Source organism: Myotis davidii, unplaced genomic scaffold (assembly GCF_000327345.1).
Source record: "Myotis davidii unplaced genomic scaffold, ASM32734v1 scaffold497, whole genome shotgun sequence".
Taxonomy (NCBI): Eukaryota; Metazoa; Chordata; class Mammalia; order Chiroptera; family Vespertilionidae; genus Myotis; species Myotis davidii.
The window spans coordinates 3,111,959-3,132,331 of record NW_006288434.1 but is presented as its reverse complement, the minus strand read 5'-3'; the positions used below and the strand labels follow the sequence as shown (position 1 = coordinate 3,132,331).

General features: G+C 43.5%; 1 protein-coding gene across 2 annotated transcripts in view; it reads right to left on the bottom strand.

The window, feature by feature from the left end:
• The window catches only part of NCALD (neurocalcin delta), a 215,004-nt gene that overhangs the window by 150,770 nt on the left and 43,861 nt on the right, over nt 1-20,373 (bottom strand). The gene's annotated exons all lie outside the window — the stretch shown is intronic.

Sequence of the window (20,373 nt, the reverse complement as noted above, 5' to 3'; positions counted from 1 at the left end):
GCTCTTTGAGAGAAGAACATTTTGGTGCCGCTGGGAGCACCAGTCTAGACAATCTAATCAGCTTATCTAATACAGTTTAAAAACTATCAGCAGGGTCAAAGCCCTCTTGGAAAACCTGTTTAAAAAAAACAATCTCAACTCATATCATTGAATTCTTAAATATCAGAGTGTCACCTTTATTAGAAATAAAATTTCAAGAAATGTGCAATTGTTTACCCTCCCTTTTTATTAACAAAAGTCAATTGTAGTAATTCAAGAAGAAAAGGTATTCCTACTGACATGTTAGGAAATAAAGGTAATATTCTACTGATTTCTGGGTACTTGAAGATGGACCAATCACTGCAAAATGCACCTTAGTCCATACATCAAGGATTCATATTCCTCTAAGCATTTAATGGAGAATTGATTAAAACTAGGAGCTACTCATAATAACCTGTACATTTTTATAACATAGATATTTAGAAAAGATTTTGGCTTAATAAAATGTAATCTTTCCAAGCATGATTTTTAGCTGGAAAAAAAAAATCTGTGAAAGGATTTTTACATATTTTCCTTTATCTCATAGTTACTGTATGTTGAAAAACATATCACAACTTGAAATGTGATATTTTAGGGCCTTTCATTGTTAATATAGGGAATCAAGTCAAAGCGAATTCAAAGTGTTTTACATTTTAAAGTGTATTTACCAGTAATTCTGTTTCGGGCTTTCAGGTTTTATTGGAAAGAAAAAACAAGCAAGCAGGTGCTTGGTTAACATGGCAAGTCGAATAAATGAGCAATTACTAGAGCTGACCTGACACAGGACCCCAGAGGCTTGCTCTAGTATCTGAGTGGACAGGCCATGGGAGACCAAGCTGGCTAGACGGCATCTAAGTCAGCTGGGTGAGACCAGGAGAAGACATCATGTGGGAAATACTAAAGCTCTGTCAGTGCCGCTGGGCAAGTTTCATGGATCTGCTCACAGAACTACATTGAAACACAACCTATCTTAGCTACTTTTTTCTCAGAGATTGATTACACAATGATGGCGGTGGGGTGGGAGAGGCACAGACATGTGGGAATGCAGGTATAAATAATCGACAGTGTATATTCTGCTGTTTATTCAGGGTGGGCAAACGTAGGTTTGTAGTTGTGAGTACACAAGACATAGTTTATTCTTGTATTACTATTTATGTATTAGTGTATTACGTATTTGTACAACTGGAAGCCTACTTTAGCATACCCCATATAATAGCTGCTTGCATTGAAACATATGCATAAGAGAAGTTTTGTAGATTTTTGTTCGTCTCTTGATAATTTAAATAATCATTTCCGGGAGACAAAGGATACAGTAGAAAGAACACAGGAGGGAGCTTGAGGAGTTCTGGGTCTCATCTGAGCTCAGCCATTAGGTAGCGTGGACTGGCTTTAGAGCAGTCACTTTACATCACTAAGTCTCTACACAAATGGGGTGGGTCCTCACCCTAAAAGCCCTTACTTTTCCTTGACAATCTTTATCAGAAAGTTCATGATTTTTGAACAAATAAAAAATACAACTGGTCAAATTTGCTTTTTCAGAAGCCTAAAGTGAACCCCCTTTTAAGGGTGACAGTAGTTAAAATAGCTACTATAAATTATTTTGGTTTGCATATACAAATTTTAAGGTTTATGGTATGAAATCTAAAAACTTTGCATAAAAACTGCTTTAAACAGTTTTAAATGTTATATAAAGATACCATATAGTTACCAATACCATTTCACCACTATTTGTAATTATTCTATCAGTCAGCCACACCATCCCTTCATGCCAATAATGAATGAAATGGTTTCTGGTCTCTCTTATTTTATCCCAAACTTAGCATTTTCACTGAGCAGCACATTCTGACAAGAACTCTATAGCACTTTACATTTCATTTTAATTTAATAAGTCTGTCCATTTGAATTCCAGAATCCAACCCAACTTTCCTCAGAAGGGGAAAAGGCCGAATATTTATTCACCTGGGGATCAGGGGAGAATGTACCATGCTCCAAAAACACAATTAAACTGGAAACAGATGATATTCATCCTCTCAGGGGCATTTAGCATAAGCTAAATATACTCACAACACAGCTGACCATTTATAAACACAGCTCCCTTGGCAACCATAGAGCTGCACTGAGGGCAGCCCATTCATTGGTCTGCAGTGAAAGTCATGAATGAAGAAGGTAGGGTGGAGGCCATGTCTGAACATCACGCAATCAGCACTGCTCCAACTCACACAAATATTTAATAAAAAAACACAAAAGCATTCTGTGGTCCTGTTTTCTAGTTTCCAGTTCAGTACTTGAATGAGGATCCATGTAGTTCTCTCCACTTGGCATTTTCACTGAGCAGCACTTTCTGACAAGAACTCGATAGCTCTCTACATTTCATTTTAATTTGATTTAATAAGTAAATACGGGCAGTAGGTATGGAGGGAGCAGATTCACCAGGATTCCAGCTTCTCTGAAGGAGCCATAGCTATTGCCCCTGTTACTCACAGCACAGCCTCCCTTGGGCTGGTGCTGTTCCGAGCTTCCTTCAGAGGCTATGATTCGTTCTGTCTGTGGCCATGATTCAAGTGGAGAGGAATGGATGTTTTCCTCATGTCTTTCTCTCAGAGCTGGTCTTAAATGCAGAAAGCATGTTATGACAAAATAAACACAATAACACAAAGAGACCAACCTGATTGCAGGGAAGAGAAATTGGCTAAATAGGCGTTATATAAATGTCTTACTTAGCCTATTGGTCAGTCAACGACATTGACAGAGAAATCCACAAGGGCAGAGCCCACACAGAATTCTCCCCTCTGTCCAGGCCGCCTGCAATGTCCCACTTGGGAGAATGGCTGCCTGGCTCAGAAGCAGACAAATACAGTCATCCAATGGCCATACCATAAGGGGTGTGTTTATTCATTCATTCAACAAACATTTACTCGGCATCCACCATGAGGCAGGGGGGGACCAGAAATGAATGGCATGATTCACCTTTAAGGTGCTCACTCCTGGAGGCGGGAAGGAAGCCAGATAGTCATTTATGAGAGACAAATAAACAAGAAAAGTCATCAAACATGAACAGTTTACTCAGGGACGTAATATACAGCACAGGGAAGCGAGTCAATAATGTAATCATTATGCAGGGTGACAGATGGTTACTAGACTAATGGCAGCGACCACTTTATAAGGCACATCGATATTAAAACACTATGGTGTATACCTGAAACTAATATAAAATGGTATTTCAATTATAATTAAAAATACATTTTTAAAGGATGGGAACAGAAACCTAGACTCATGTAACCATAAATATCCAATCCGGCCAATATACTCCCATCCTGCTCATTCTTTCCTTGTCCCTGTCTCATGGTTTTCCCCATGAGCTCTTGCTCATGAAAACTATTGCCACTTGATGTCATATATTTGTTTATGTTTGGTTGCCTGTCCCTCTCCGTAGAAAGTAAGTGCTTAAAGACACGGGGTTTCTTTGGTTCACAGAGGTCAACCTCCCCCAGAACAGAACATCACATGTAGTAGCTGCTCAATAAATATTTGCTGATTGAATGTATGAGTCAATAAACATTATAGAAGTCACTTCATAAACGGAATGATTATCTCAAAAGATAGGGGAAAATGATGTTGGGTTATTACAAAAGGCAATTAAATTTTGATGAAGTCGTTGAAGAGTCAGTCAGGGTCATTTTTTGGCAGGTCCTCAGGAGGATCTAGCATTAGGTCTGTGACGTACAGGTAGTTCTGTCTGCTTAGCATCCTGTCCTCATGCAACTGGCTCCAGGTGGCTTTGGTGAGGCAGCCAATCCCAGAATCTGCTCCCCCGACCCCGCGGGCAGGGCCCAAACCCAAGCTGGGTTAGCTGATTCTCATCCCCCTGCCCCCTCACACACACATTTAAACCCAAGCCACTGTGCTATCCAGAAGGATGGTTCACACGTTCTTGTCTCTGAGACCCCCCCAATTGTCCTGATTTCCATCTTCCCCAAGTCCTGGGTGGCCAGCTCTTCCCTCAGTTCTTCAAGCTATTAATATCCTTCCAATAAACATTTGTTTCTGGCTCCAGAAGTCTCCGTTTATTTCTGTTGATTACATCCAAAGCTCTCTATGACCACAGGGGCTGATTAAAAGATGAATGCAACTTGGAAGTACTCACAATAAAAAATCTTTATTGAACATTAACCATGTGCAGGTACCGAGCTAACCTCTGTGTAGGAGTTATCCAATTCAATCATTAGAGCCATCTCCATGAATGCCTGTCACATCAAGGCTTACAGATGGTAAACAACATGTCCAAAGCTCCCAACCTACCAGAGGCAGAGCCATCATTTGGTATTATTCGTTTTCTATTACCTAGAAGCCTGTCAAAGAAGTTTCGAATTAAAGATCCCAAAAGAGGAAAGGAGATCTGGAAGCAGATGGACTAGAGACGTAAGTGGGGATAGTTAAGGAAGCTTAAGACAAAGGAGTGAATTCTACATCCATGAGACAAAAGGAATAATAATAATACTAGTAATTAGACAAAATGTTGTGAAAACTACAAAGTTAAAAAATAGAAGTAAAGAATTTCAGACAACTAAGATATAATGATGACACAGGAGACAGAACAATGTTATAAAAACCCAGTTTCCATGGTAACCCCTAAATTTAGCAAACATTCCCCAAGCACTGACCTAGGGGGACAGGATTATGATGACATAATAGCATAACTTAATATCAAAAAACACAAAAACTAAAAATTGAGTTTAAGTATGACACTAAAATGTTCTTTTCATGAAACTAAGCAGCCAGATAATATCTAGTATAAAATTAGAGAGTTTGAAGTTCGCAACAGATAATATGTGACTAAAATAGTAAAGGAAAATAAAATAAAGGAAGGAATGATTAGTGGTGTCTAATGCTCTTTTAAAAAACCCTCTAATAAATGAGGACTGATCTCCGGAGTTAGCAGCACAAATATCACTGGTGAGCTTGGTTTTGGTGGAGTAGTGAGGATGAAATTCTGAGAGGAGGGGAGGAAGTAGAGAGGAGATCCAGACACCTCTTTTGAATAGAGAAACTGGGCTATAGCTTGTAGAATCACAAGACTCCTTTTCCCTAAGGTGAAAGATATTATACTATGTTTTCAAGGTGATGGAAATGATACAGAAAAGAGAGGAAAATGGATGAAGCAGGATGAATTAGGGGTCCATTGCAGGAGCCCAGTCTTGAGCAAGAAAGAATATGGGATGCAGGGCATGGGAGTGCTGGCTTTAATTAGGATCAGGGATAGGTCATTCATCCCAGCTAACAAGAGGGAAGGAAGAGTGCATAGGTCCTGAGTCAAGCAGGTGACGAGATTTTCTAATAGGAATCTACAGTTAGTCTTTTCTGATCACTTGCCTTATCTCAGTGAGGGAAGCAGGCTCATCAGTTGAGAGTGCAGAGAGGGTTGTTTTGAGGTTTGAAAAAGAAAAAAGGAAAAGGGGTAAAAAAAAATAATCTAGGAGAGTGAGAGAGTGAAATGACGAGGGTAAGTGAAAGGATTCCCAGATGACACTTTCTAGTTAGGATCTCAGTTGTGATTTTCAACAAGACCACTCAGCATGGTTGCATGGCTTTCTCCAGCCACAGCCAGTCTCTCTTAGGTTGAACCAGAGTTGGGCCTTGTAGGGTGAAATATGTGAAGGGTTTAAAGGAACATGCAAAGTAAGGGTTACTAGAGTGGACAATGGATGGGAGAGAGGAAATGATGGGCATGAGGAGCAGCTGAAAGTTGGTCAAGACAGTGGATCAGAAGTCTTAGTGAGCAAAAATGTGGCAGTGGGGCTCTCAGGGGATAATTTAGAAATAGAGAGGATAATGGTCAGAAAGTAGAATGCTAAAAACAATTACAGAAGATATGTTCTTAAAAGTAAGGACCACGTCCAGAGTAGAGGTTCTTGCCTATAAGTTAGAATTGCTTGGGGACAAAAAAACAAAAGCAAAATGAAACAAAACTATACTTAGGTCTTTCTCAAAACAAATTGAATCAAATCTCTTAGGTGTGGCCTGGACATTAGTATGCTTTTATCTGCTTCTTTGTTAACCGGTTCCCCCAGGAGATTCTAACAGGCAGCTGAGGTCGACAACCATGGTCTAGCATAGATTTACCTTAAAAATCTACCATGACATAGTGTTTATGACTCAGATTAGCATCAAGTCGGCTAAAACTCCACATCTCTTCCATACGACCTGCCAGAGAAACTTGTCTCTATTTCAGTGCTCCTTGTATTTGCCTGGGAAACTGAATTTATTAATCTGAATTTAAGTATATTAATTTTTTTCATCTTCATTCTAATCTTATTGACTCAGATTTTAGCTTATCAAGATAAATTTTGTTTTGACATATTAGCTACATCTTCCAACATCTATGATTAATGAGTGTCTGCCTGTAAATTATTAAATGAATGTAACCAAGGCAAGTTCTGTGACATTCTAATGAGAGCTCCAATGCACGTTCTGTGACATTCTGGATCCTTTAAGAATCCAGTACTCTAAGTCACACCTTTGTCACAGGCAAAGAATTCTTTCATTTTTACTCATCCCCCAAACATTTAATGATTGCTTACTAGGGGCTAAGTCCTGTATCAGTTTATGGGGTTGCAAATGTGATCAAGACAGACATCCTGACCTGAGGGAGCTTACTTTCCTTTGAGGGGACAAATAATAAGTAAACGGATAAATCAGAAAAATAAGTATGTGGTAAGTGTGATAAAGAAAAACAAATGTTGAGATAGCAAATTTTGGGAAAGATAACTGGAGATATGGTCTTCCAAGCCAAACATCAGCCCCCAAATTCTCAGTTCTCCAGGAGGACATTATGAAAGACTTAAAAGAAAGTTTCTGAAATCCATAGACCCAAGTCTGATGCATCTTCCTGCTCTAACCGTTGACACAGCTTGTTACGTATGAATCCCCACTGCTGCTCTGCAACTTTTCCTAAAATGCCCATAAACCTTCTGATGAATAATCCATCCTAGAGTTTATTGAACTCAATGAGCAGTTGTTTTAAGAATCCATCATTTTCCTGTTTGAACATCAGAACAATTGGCTCATGGGCAGTAATGATAAATTTGTACTACTTATTCTGTATTATTTATAGCCACATATATAGTCACTTATTATATATGTAACATAGTCATACATATATAGTCACTTATTATATACTAGAGGCCCAGTGCACAAAAATTCGTGCACTTGGGGGGGTCCCTCAGTCCAGCCTTCACCCTCTCACAGTCCAGAACCCCTTGGGGATGTCCACCTGCCAGCTTAGGCCCGATCCCCCTGGGGGCGCAGGTCTAAGCCGTTAGTCAGACATCCTTCTGGCAGCCCGGGAGCCCTCAGAGGATGTCCAACTAACAGTTTAGGCCTGCTCCCCAGGGGGCGCAGGTCTAAGCCGTTAGTTGGACATCTTTAGTGCTGCCATGGAGGCAGGCAGGAGAGGCTCCCACCCCACTGCTGCACTGGCCAGCCATGAGCCAGTTTCTGGCTGAGTGGCGCTCCCCCTGTGGAAACGCACTGACCCCCAGGGGGCAGCTCCTGCGTTAAGCATCTGCCCCCTCATGGTCAGTGCATGTTATAGTGACCGGTTGTTCCCTGGTAGTTCTGCCGTTAGGGTCAATTTGCATATTACCTTTTTATTATATAGGATATTTGTATATAAATACAAAATCGTGTTATTTTGCATAATGTATATGTTCAAATAATCCAGATAAACACAATGTATAAATATGTATTTGAAGGCCCATATTAAATACTTTGTTTGCTGCTGCATTTAACCTTTATAATACGTTTCTGAGGTGAACTCCCCCGTGCTTCAGTGCAGTCATGAGGTTGGAACCCAGACAGATGACTCAGAGCCAGAGCTCCTAATAATTATGTTCTACGGCGCCTCGTAACAGTACTGCCATAGCTTTCAGGTTACACATATTTTGATAATGTGAAGATCAAAATTGTAGCATCTGGACAGGCAGGCAACTGGACAGCATGACCCAACTCACTCTTGTCTTTCTAATCAAATCTTAGTAAATGCTGAACAAGCAAAGAAATAATGGTAAAAATGTGCAGGTGGCAATAAAAACATCCAAGTAAGTGTGTCCCTGAAAATGTCTTAATCATGGCAGTGGCCTCGGTTGTATCCTCAGGCCTGAAGCTGAGCACAGGCCTTTGGCCCACAGACCCCTGGTCCTTATTGTGATCACCAGTGTCTGTTGGCCCTGCCACAGGGAGGAGTCACCCCCTGGTATTCACTACTGGAAGGCAACTAATCACCTCTGGCCTTGTCCCTGTGATGTCATTATTAACAACCTTCTTAAACGGTGTCTATCGGTGTAGGGTCTGATCGGGATTCCCAGGCAGAGGGAGAAGCACTATCAGAGAAGGGAGGCTTTATCTCGGTTCCTTGATGCCAGAAGGAAACCTCTTCTACCATATCTGAGTGCCAGATCAGGACTGGCTGTCAATAAATGTTCAATGAATTAATGAAGAGATGGGAAACGGGAGCCCTTATGAGAGTGCAAATTAGTATACATGAATGGAGGACTTTCCCACGGTTTTGGTGATGATTGACAGCGCTTTACCTTGATTGAATGTTCCATTTTTTTCTGTGTTAGAGATTCAGGGGTCCAGCTTAATTGAGAGGAAAGCATATTTTAATTAGTGAGATGGCCGAAATACAGACCCGTTTTAATGAGTCACGCCTCTGCAAATCACACAGAAACCAATTGCACCCGGACCAGTGGCAAGAACTACTAATTGGGTGGTCCCCTCCATCCTTTCAGTGATTTAGATAATGATTGCTTTTAATTAATCCTTTCTCTTTATTTGCCAATAGGAGTTTCTAAAAGCTATAAGTAGCTTGACTTTTCTCCTTATCACCATTCTGGTTGACGGAGATATTTGCTTAGCAAATCCTTTCTTCTCAGTGCAAAAATAAACAATTAACTTCTGCTCAACCCTGCCTAAACAGCTACAAGTTCTGATTTAATTAATGAGTTTTGTAATAATTAAATGTAGTGTACTTATCAACCTAGACCATTAACAAACCTGGCAGAGAGAAACTGACATGGTGGGGTGCCCATCACTGGCGAGGTGCTTTCCATTGGATAATGTCACTTGATTCTCTCGATTCCCTGAGACAGCCACTGTATTCCCCATTTTACTGACACTCAAACTAAGATTCGGAGAAGTAAAATCATGGTGGCAAGCCCAGACAGCGAGTAAGTGGCAACGGCCAGTGCGATCCCCGGTGAGTCTCACGTGAAGCCTGCGGGCGCTTGCCCCACCAGATGGTAAGAAGAAGAAAAAGACCTGGTTCTCTGGGAGGTGACTCAGTGCATCCGAGGAGCTTTGAGGAGACTGGCAGTCAGCATGCGTTTATTGCCATTCTTTTTATCACTTAATGTTCTTTTCAAGCTTGCCATTGAACACATATCCACATCTCAAACCCAGCAGATTTTGTTCCGTTTGCCATTTTGAGAGGAGGCATACAGAAGAACCTGGACTTGGCATGCTGACATGAATCTCAAATACTTTCAGAAAATGGATTATGAAGGCAGATATCCAGTGAACATTGGTTGCCTTGGGTAGTAATAAGAAGGAACTGGGTTAGATAGCAAGGGGAACTTCCAGACGATAAGACAAGATAAGCACTGAAGGGAGCTAAGGAAATGCAGTGATATGCTTGGATGAAGATACATAACAATCAGTAACCTATCGTCTCTCAGGGGACATGTGTGTGGAAGAAAAGGTTTGGCTCATTTTCAATGGCCCCAACACGTCCCCATCAAACGTTGACGCAGGTAAAGCACACATCATCCTGTATTCTTTTATGAAATGCCTGTCAGGTGCAGCCAGAGAAGAGAAACCGGTGAACTTCAGGAAAAGACATTCCTTATAGAAACAGGAGGCATGCCACCTCGGCCACGCAGCCAACGTGGGAAGCCTCGGCCTAAGGTCAGGAGGCAAGAGCGAGGGAGAGGTCTAGGCCAGAGCCCTCATTGGGGTTTTCGCGGGAAAGGCAAGGCCAGACACAGTAAACGGTTTTAAGATTGGCTAGTTTAAAAAATTCCTGCCATGTGGCTTTGGCTGTAGAGGTGGCCTCTAGTTGCCTGGTATGGGTCCCGGGATGATTGCAGATGGGGCAGGGGTGGGGGGATGGGGACAGCATGGGCTCCATATGAATACGCCAGATGGAGGAGGTATGCCTCATCGGTTAGTTTTCCTATCAAGGCCTGCTCCCCCTGAGCCCTCTGCTCTCTCTAGGAATTGGCTAGCCCAGGGAGCGGCAGTCTCTCCCCAGCCAGAAAGGTCTTTAAGATGTCAAAACATCATAACATATAGAAAATAAAAAATACAAAGCATGCACAGATACACTAAAAAGCACTAGATATCTGAATCTGGATAGAGCCCCAGCACCCATTTAACCTTCAATGTGACAGACTTTTCTCTCACTGAGCCTGTGCAAGCAGCAGTCGGCACAGCTGGGCTGGAGAAATTCAGAGAGCAAACACAGCGAGCACAATGAACACAGCCCTTAAGCCAACAGACAATCCAAACCCCAAATGAGACAAGCTCTACGTTTGGACAAAAGATATTGTAAAGCATCACAACATATTGGTTTAGCTACACAGAACCTATTTGGTCAGCTGCTGAATGGAAAACAGAGAATCAAGCTGAACTGTCTTTGAGTTAAAGGCACATCACACGAGACAGCCATATCCGCCTTTGCTACAGAGAACACACCTGGGTGGACCCAGGGGCTTCTGAACAGAGCCTACCACCAGAACTATAAACTATTTTAAGGTAAAATTAAGGATGTTTTTTAAGAAGAGGGGGAAATCCCAACTTTTTGCCAACAAACAAGGCCAGCGCATTCCAGATTTGAATCTTGTCTGAAATAAATAGAAAGGAGACATTCCATTTGATGAGTTTCTCTCTGGCGTCTCGGTTATAATACATGTTAAGTCTCAAGAGTCGTCTGTGCTCTCTTACTGGAAACCTATCACTCATTCATTCACTGTCTACATAAACTAAGGGGATGGTTATGATTATTCTGATCTATGACATAAGCTTAATGAACCATATTGCAAAAATCTGCATCTTTCCAATCAATATGACAAACCAGAGCTCACACTGGGCCCTTGTGTGGTGCCCTTGTCACTTGTATGCACCTATAAAGATGTTGACGAGGGAGTAGGGATGGAAGGTTAACTAATGAACCTCTCAGCCTTAACTGCAGCAATTTCTGAAATAAGTCATTGTATGACGTCAATTCTTTTACAGTCATTACTATATCACTGACACAGGCCAAATAGTTTCAAGTTAGAGATATATTGCTTTTTGCATAAGGAAAAACAAAAACAGGAAGTGATGAGTCATTATTTATTTTCTTTTTCTTTTACCTCCCAAACATCTCAGTTGGTGTGTTTGAAGAGGAGATATAGTTAGCCATCTCTGAATGAGTCACCTCAGCACACTCGTCATGGTGGTAGAATTCCAGTTTGAGTCAAGGGTATGAAACCTACATTTGAAACTAAGCAAACGTTTTTCCAAAAAGGGGAGCGAAAAGGAGAGGCCCCAAGTCTCCCTTAACACCCTTCCTTTCAGACATTGTATACAGCTACGGAAAGATGGGGAGAGCCCCAGCCGGGGCCCTAGAACTCCTGATCCGACTCTCACTTGGTAAACCCTGGGAGAGGCAGATGTGCCCAGAACAGAGGTCTTAACTCATCTGTGGCTGGCCTCATGCTGGACAAAACATTTCACTGACAAGTTATCAACGTCAGTCTTGAGGCAAAAATACAAAACAAAAAAAAACCCTTGCCAAATTATGGCAACTTTTCATTTTAACCAAAATCAGACATACTGGTATATGTGATACCTACTCTTGCCTGTGAGGACCTCACAGTCCAATATGGAAGACAGAATTCAAACCATGACAGTGTGAGAAATGGCTATTAGAAGTGTGATAACATACTAAAAAGCACAGGGGACGGACAACCATTTCCTGACATGCTGGAGAATAATAAGAAAAATGCGATATAAAGACTGCCACCATCATTTATTGAGAACTGACCCAGGGTGAGGCGTGATTCCAATGTTTTACATGTGTTTCCTCGCATGATCCTTACAACTCAGTGACAGAAAATAAAACACAACATTCGTCAAAGGTTACCGAGGGTGAGTCATTGTTCTACGGGCTTTTTCGTTAAAGAGTTCATTTAATCCTCACAGCAGATCTATACAGATACCATCACCTCCTTCTTACAGATGGAGAAACTGAGGCACTGAGAAGTTGATTAGCTTTCTCAAGGTCACAGAGCCAGTAGGTAGTCAAGCCAGCATTCAACACCAGGCAATCTGGCTCTGAGGCCTACATGCCCGACCACTGTAATAACCCGTTTACCACCCCATGTTCACAAATGAAGAAATCCAGGCCAGCCAACGAGAGGATGGACGAGACACAAAGGGCAAGTGATCTGACCGCAGAGCCCTCCCCCCTTCCTTTCTCTCTACAATGAATAGAAAAACATATCTTCCCTTGAGGACTTGAGAGAGAGAGAGAGAGAGAGAGAGAGAGAGAGATTAGCATCTCAGCCATCAATCAAGGCTGCCACCTGGAACCTTACCAACAACCAGTTGTTGTCATCTTTTGTAAATTCAACTTTCAACATAAGCCAAATGCCAGAAAACACTCATTTCCTATTTGCAGGAGGCTTTGCAGAGCTGATTATGACTAAAAAGCATCGTGCCCTGTTCCTTTTATCAGGAACCTCATTGACAGAGTCATTTATTTTTTATGAAGACAAATGAACATGGTTATTCTGATTAGAAGCAGAACAACATCAGCTCAGGAACCAGACTCTTGACTCAGGAACCAGAGCCGGGGAGGAGGCTGGAGATGCACCACACGAGAGGAGGCACCAATGCTGGGCACATGGGGCGAGTCCACCTGCCAGATGCAACCTGTCCCGTGTTGACAGGTTCTCATGGTGAACATCTGCTAGTCCCTCCTGGCAGCCTAACACGGACATCGTCATCCTGGAGGTAGATGTGGGGATGACAATGTACTGGACATGTGAGGTGATTTCTAGTTAGACTGTTTCCCTGAGGAGTCTGCTACATGCCCTTTTGAGAGATTACTCATCAGAGGCCAAAGAGCTTTGTAGTGAATTGGACCAGAGATAGGTATGTGACCCAAAGGCAGTGTTTACAGGCTGCCCTGTGAGTACCTGTCTAGTACTGCAGGGTGACGCCATCAGACTGTCTCTGGAAGAGATTAAATGCAATACACATAAAGAACAGTAGACAGGAGAGTAGCAGAGAAGCAAAACAAGAGATCCAGTCAATTAAAGTCAAGAGACGGCAGGTGCCATGATCGACGGGGGTGAAGATGGGCACGATGAAGCAGACAACCAGTCCGTCTCTCTAGTTAAAGAGAGAGACACTCACGAACAACAACGGCACACGGCAGCTTTTCCCACCCCCAGGTCCATCCCCCACCTTCTGTGCCCCAGGAGGCTGACTCTACACCTGAGAGCCTTTCCTCTCCGGCTTCCCATCTGGCTGTGCCAACTGGAGAATTAGCACGAGATCAAAGGGCAGGAGGAGAGAGTGGGGGGTATGTCTTCCCTTTTCCCACCCTGCCTCGCATCATGCCCCTGACAGTGACTGTGTCCCTGTCCACGTGTGCCCTTGTGGTGGCCCTTCCCACACGTCCACTTCTCCCCAGGCTCCAGCTGCAGGCCCCAGAGCGGCAACAGCTTCCCACTCTTGCTGGTCCCTGGATGCTTCCGAAGCCCCTGCCAGCAGCTGTATAAACAACCCCTTCATTAAATTATCTCTCAAACCCCTTTCTTTGCACTGGGGTTGGTGTGTGGAAGAACAGAAGATAGAGAGCAACTGAGACAAAAGTGAATGGAGTGACTAATGGACTATCCAAGTAGTGGCCATGTTCTCCATGAGTTCTACAAGGAGGCCATTTCACTCTTTCTTACTCCTCTGTTATGGTAAATCTTTTTAACTGAGATACCTACCTGAGCAGGACTCTCCGGATAATCTGTGGGAGAGGTCAGGGAGTCACCCACATGCTGTCCTCATTATGATGTTCACTCAACCAGTGTTTGGTTGTGATTTTTTTTGCACAAGCATTTATTGAACCCCTACTATGTGCCAGGCATCATGCTAGGCACTGGGGATCAAGTGGCAAACAGAATAAACACAGTCTTTGCCCTCATGGACCTTACAATGGTTGGGGGCAGGAGGAGATAGGGGTTGAAGTAGGGAATAGAGCAGCCAGCAAAGAAATAATCATGCAAATAAGCTTAGACTATAATTACAAAACATGACAAGTGATTTGAATGAAAATAGGAAGGAGCTAAGAGAATAATACGAGGTCTCACTTATAACATCAACTCTGTTTAACAACTGGAGTTGTTATTGGCCAAGCTATGCAACTTATGAAGGAAGAGATGGGTAAAAAGGAAATTAAAACCACAGGGAATATAGAGAAGAATATGAGATAAGCATGTTCAGGTAGAAATGCCTGGGCTGATACAGTGAAGCCATGTCACCTACAACAATGCATCTTCTGCTATTGAAAAGAGACAGATTTTTGACAGTTAAATAAACCTCGTGGGCACCAAGAGAGAGATCTGGTGGGATCCAGGGATTGAAGTCTATAACATGTCGATGGGAGCGAAAGCCATGGAGACCTAGCAATTGTTCAAGGGAAGGGCAGTAAGTGAGATGACAAAAAGCCTGAGAGAGACCCCGGAAGAACATGCATGGCCCCCAGATGAGGAAGAGCCCAGAAGGGAGGGCTGGAGAGGAAGGGAGGGAACCTGAGCACAGTGCAGCCCTCACCTGCAGACTTGGGGCCGGCTGCCTGTGGGTGGTCCTGCTGGCTCCACCACTACATGCGCACGATCGTAAGCAACTGACTTAAGTTCTCACATCTCAGTTGCCCTCATTATAACATAGTGGTTATCACATCACTAGAACCCACTTCATAGAACTGTTCTGGGGAATAGATGACTTAACATGTGCAAAGTGCTTAGAAGAGGGCCTGGCATTTACCAGTGCCCACTGGGTGTAAATGATCATTAACGGCATCTCATTCGGTTTACCAGGACAAATGTGCTCCAAGTCATGGAAGGTTTATAGAAATGGATTTCTGACCACCTACCCACCTTGTGTAAACTACCTATGTTCATAACGACCCCCAAATAGCACTTCTGTTTGGATAGAACTTGTATCTAACTAAGAGCTCGTATTGTTTTTCTTTCATTTTCCCAACAACTCTGTGAGTAAGGAGACTTGTTTTCTCATCCAAGAGATCAAGAAAATTACTCCAGGGATACACAATGTAAGAAGCAGAATCAGGATTTGAACCTCAGTTCAAGGTTCAAGGTTCACTAATCACTACAGGCCATTCTCCTTTCTTCCCCGGCTTGGAAATAAGGTTTGTGGGTCCCTGTCCAGGTAGCACTCCAAATGTTTCCATTCAGTTTGGAGATGGTTTTCTTTGCGATTACTCCTTCTGCTACTGTCGCTATATGTACCCAGTGCTGTTAGAAGGGCTGTGGGCCGGATAACACTGTGTTCCAACAACCAGCCAGACTGCGACGTGAGTCACCACCTTGTCAGGCACTTCATCAGAGTTTCTCCACTGAGTTGTCTCCGGGCAACGGGGGCTCTGAGCATCACGTAATTAAAGCCAGAGGAGCTAGAGAGGGAAAGAAGGCTGCTCATTACGGTGTCAAGAAAGGGCCAGGTGGGAATGATGATGGGTTGAAAACATGCATTTAGCCTTACTCTCTCCCCAAACCTCATGAAAATGACAGTAAAAGGATGTTATTACAGACATAAATACACAAGGACAAAGAAAATGTGAAAAGAGACAAGAGCAATGAAATTTTGGAAGCTGGAGAGCAGATGGGCAAATGGTGACTAACTCAACAAGCCTGAAAATGTGAATCCCAAGGCGGCAGAAGGAGAGGCAAGAAGCCATTAGATGTACATTGCATAACCCCAAATGGCTCAGGAATGGGCGGGACCAGGAGTCTCTGGGAGCAGAAGTTAATGTTGGGGCTAAAAGCAAGAGGATTAATCGAGAGTCTTCTAAAGACACTGTCAGGTCCCCAGATAGCCTTCCTATGCCACAGGGTCACGGGGGAAGAATGCACCATCTTCTCCATTCTTTACCGCCCGCCCCCCCTTTGCCATATGGTTTTGTCGTTGCTACCCCTAGACACAGAAAATATCTCCCCGCTCACTGACACTGTGTTAGGCTGGTGGGATATGGGCAGACATTGTGTGTCTCCACTTATCCTGCTGCAGCTCTGATCTGGCCTGGAGCCCACTGAGCCAAGAAGAATGAAAGGCATGCGGAACAGACCTGACTGAAGACCACGGCCTGAATCCAAGCCCAGCCAGGGCCCGCTGACCTGCAGTCACCTGAGCTAGAAACAAGGGCTTGGGGTTGTGTGTAATGTTGGAATATGCCACCATCATCTTGCAGTTATTTGTTCTATGGCATAGTTAGCTGAGACGTCGATAGGTTTGTACTAGTGGGATGCTGTTGTAATGAAATAAGGTATGCGTACTGGGTTTGGGAACAGGTCACAGGTGGTGAGAGATATGAGAGAGAGAGAGAGAGAGAGAGAGGCTAAAAATGATTAGGAAACTACTATAGGAGCTGGAAAGATGGTGGGTGCCCTATGTTATGTAATGGCAAATCATTTGGTATAATTGCTACCTATTGGAAGATAGAAAGTATACCTTGGGCAAGGAGGTTTCCAGGCAGCATGCTCCCAGAGGTGACAGGGGCGTCCTCAGCAATCTGAGGCCAAAAGCATATAAAGGGCACACAGGCAAGAGGGGAGTCCATGCTCTGTGCATGTGTGGGAGACGGCACACGTGGACGGCGGGAGGCTGGACTCTGGGCATGAGACTGAGCACAGACCCCAACTTCCCATCCCTTCCGCTGGGGCTTTTGTGATGTTTTCCACCTTCATATGGAGGCATCTGAGTTCTAAAAGGCTTCTGTGCCTGCTGGTGGGCGTGACCAAAGCTGAGCCTCCTAAAACATTGTATTCATGTCCTATCTTCACATTCTTCCCGGTGCTGCCTGGAGCCCAGCAAACGCTTCTTGAATAAATAAATGATCTTAAGCCACTTAACCCCCTGACTTCAGTTTCCTTGGTTTCTTCCCATGTTAAGTCTCCACGATGGATATTTGTTCTAATTCTCAAGCTATAGGAGAAAAAGAAGGACATGTACTATGCATTGTGAGAGAGTGCTTACTTGCATGACAGTCAAGAAACAATGTGGATAATCAGTTAAACTCTAGCCCCCTACTTAATCTCACAGGACTGGGCAAGGAAAATGGTCTTAAGAGGAACACGCTCTATGAAGCTGAAAATCCTTTTACCTAACCTATACCATCATGCCCAGCGGGACGGATATAATCATGCAACAATTACACTTCACTTTCATTCTCAAAGTATCTTGTGCAGCTTAATAAAATACAGAAATACCAACTGGGGAAAAGTTAAATTCTGAACAAGCCACATTTAATAAAAATGTATGCCTTCCCCTACCCCCCCCCCCCCCCCCACCCAAGAAATAAAAGAAAACAGGAAAGTTTTCTTCCTTAATGGGTCTCAGAGATAAACACAGACATTATGATAGTTAACTCGCTGGGATTTATGAAAGTAATTTTGACTCTTGCATGATTGAAAGAGATCTGAGTTCTGGTATATTCTAAATCCTAGTTGAAGAAAAAAAAGTTTTAAAATGAACAATGCAATCAAATATAGACACCCTATTTAGACACAGTCATGTTAGCATAACAAGTGAGTTAAAAAGGGAAAATAACTATTAAACAGATGGGCAGTGAAAGGAAAAGTTGTGGGGGTTTTTCAAAGCACAAAGCCTTAATCTCAAGCCAAGCAGAGATGAAGATAAACAAGAAGTTGCCCTCCACAGCCAAAGAGCATAATACCCAGGAAATCAAATAAAACCAGTCTAAAATACTGACTGCAGGGAGTATGAACTTAGCATCCTGATGCCAAATGGAATATTAAAGCAAGTGCTCTATTTATAGGGCTTGATATCTTGGTGGTTGCACAATGAATCGGGATGTGTCTTGGCAAACTCACGGGCAGCCTGGAGGATATTTATTTTTGTACCAAAAATAGCTGGAGTCTCCTAAATGGTGGGATGGACATAAAGTGACCAGAGCACTTGAGGAATTTTCTACTCAATCACGGTCAGGAAGATCAGTTAAGAGCTCAAGGCTAGGGCCCTGACACCTTGTCCTGCTGCACAAGAACTGCTGGCACCCAGAGATGGCAGCCAGGAGATTAGGCAGCACTTTGTGGCATGTGAGACATTATACAGATCGCCTGAGAAAAACGGGGCGGGGGGGGGAGGGGCATAGAGGTGGTGGTGGTGGGGGGGTCTAGAGCTGAGACCTTGCCAGGCTGTAGAAATGGAGCCCCCAAGCTAAAATGCAGTAGGTCAGGGTACCTAACAGCAGGAGGCCCCAGGTAGAATCTGGTAAATTCCTTTACTATCCCCCCCAAAACGTGCATTTCTCCACCAGAAACACTGTCCGCCTTCTGTCACGAGACCTCAGCATTGCCCAAACTGTGTTACCTCTGTGTCGGGATACCTCCAAACGCCAGAGGTAAGATCGTACCTGGGGGATCTGCGATGCCTCTGGGCCTCAGTCCCCTCACCTACCAAATGAGAGAGCTGGACCCTGATCTCCAAGGTCCTTCCCAGTCCTAAAAATGGAATGACAATGAGCGAATTCTGGATTCCAAACTAGAGACATTAACTTTGGGCCTCCCACAGTCTTGGCTGTGGGTGCTAGCAATCAAGATGCTTTTATCTGGCCAAATCTCACAACTGGGACCAGTTAGCCAAAGATGGACTGACGGCCTCTCCAACGACTCTCAGAAGTCTGTGGCCCTGTCACCGCCACCTCAGAATGCTTGTGGGAGTTTACTTTCAGAGCATAATTGGTCATAGAAACTGGAGCTTCGAGAGCAGCCTGGGACAAGGAGGGAGTTGCTTGGAGCTCATTCAAGGAAGCCGTGTCATGAAAAGACTGAAGAGGATAGATTACATAGATGTTTTATCAGTTTAAGGAGTAATAAGGATAATAGTGAATATTTATTGACTGTTTAACATATCCCAGGACCTATTCTAGAATCTTCGCATAACTATCTCACTAAAAATCTCCTTGCCCTAACCGGTTTGGCTCAGTGGATAGAGCGCCGGCCTGTGGACTCAAGGGTCCCAGGTTCAATTCCAGTCAAGGGCATGTACCTTGGTTGCGGGCACATCCCCAGTAGGGAGTGTGCAGGAGGCAGTTGATCGAAGTTTCTCTCTCATCGATGTTTCTGGCTCTCTATCCTTCTCCCTTCCTCTCTGTAAAAAATCAATAAAATATATTTTAAAAAAATAAAAAATTCTCCTCTCGGGCCTGCTACACAAGAACTGGATGAGTGTCCCTCATGTGTTCAAACAGATGAGTAAGAGGGGCACAGAGTGGATAAATAATTCACCCAAGCCCTTGCCGGTTTGATTCAGTGGATAGAGCATCGGCCTGTAGACTGAGGGGTCACAAGTTCGATTCTGGTCGGGGGCACATGCCCGGGTTGCAGGCTCGGTCCCTAGTGGGGAGCGTGCAGGAGGCGGCCGATCAATGATTCTCTTTCATCATTGATGTTTCTATCTCTCCCTCTCTCTTCCTCTTTGAAATCAATAAAAATATTTTAAAAAAATAATAATAATTCACTCAAGGACAGTCAGCCCCTGGCAACCTGGTTTCAGAGCCAGCACAAGTCAAACAGGTTTCATTGTAAACACAGTGGTGCGGCCAATGGGAAACACCAGGCCCTGGACCTTCCGGCCTGCTTTTATTTCATTCTTCTAACTTTTTGGGGGGAGCAATTTCAAACAGATAGCGAAGTTACAAAAAAAAAGTACACGTGAACCATTTGAAAGTAAGTTGCCAGCATTCTGCCTTATCACCTCCACGAATGCCTCAGTGTATTTATGCTGCAACCACCAAACCACCACCAAGGTCTGGAATATAACCTCAAAGCATTGCTGCCATCTCATCCTTAGACCCCATCTAGGTTCACCCACTTGTCTCCCTAATGGCTCTTCTACAAAAGGAGCCAGTTCTGAGTCCTGGGTTGCATTTACTTGCCATCGCTATTTCTTCTCCTGCAATCTGCAGCCACTTCTGGATCATTCCTTGCCTTCCATGACCTTGGCATGTTGTGAAAACTACTGGCTAGTTATGTTGAAGACTGGCTCTTGATG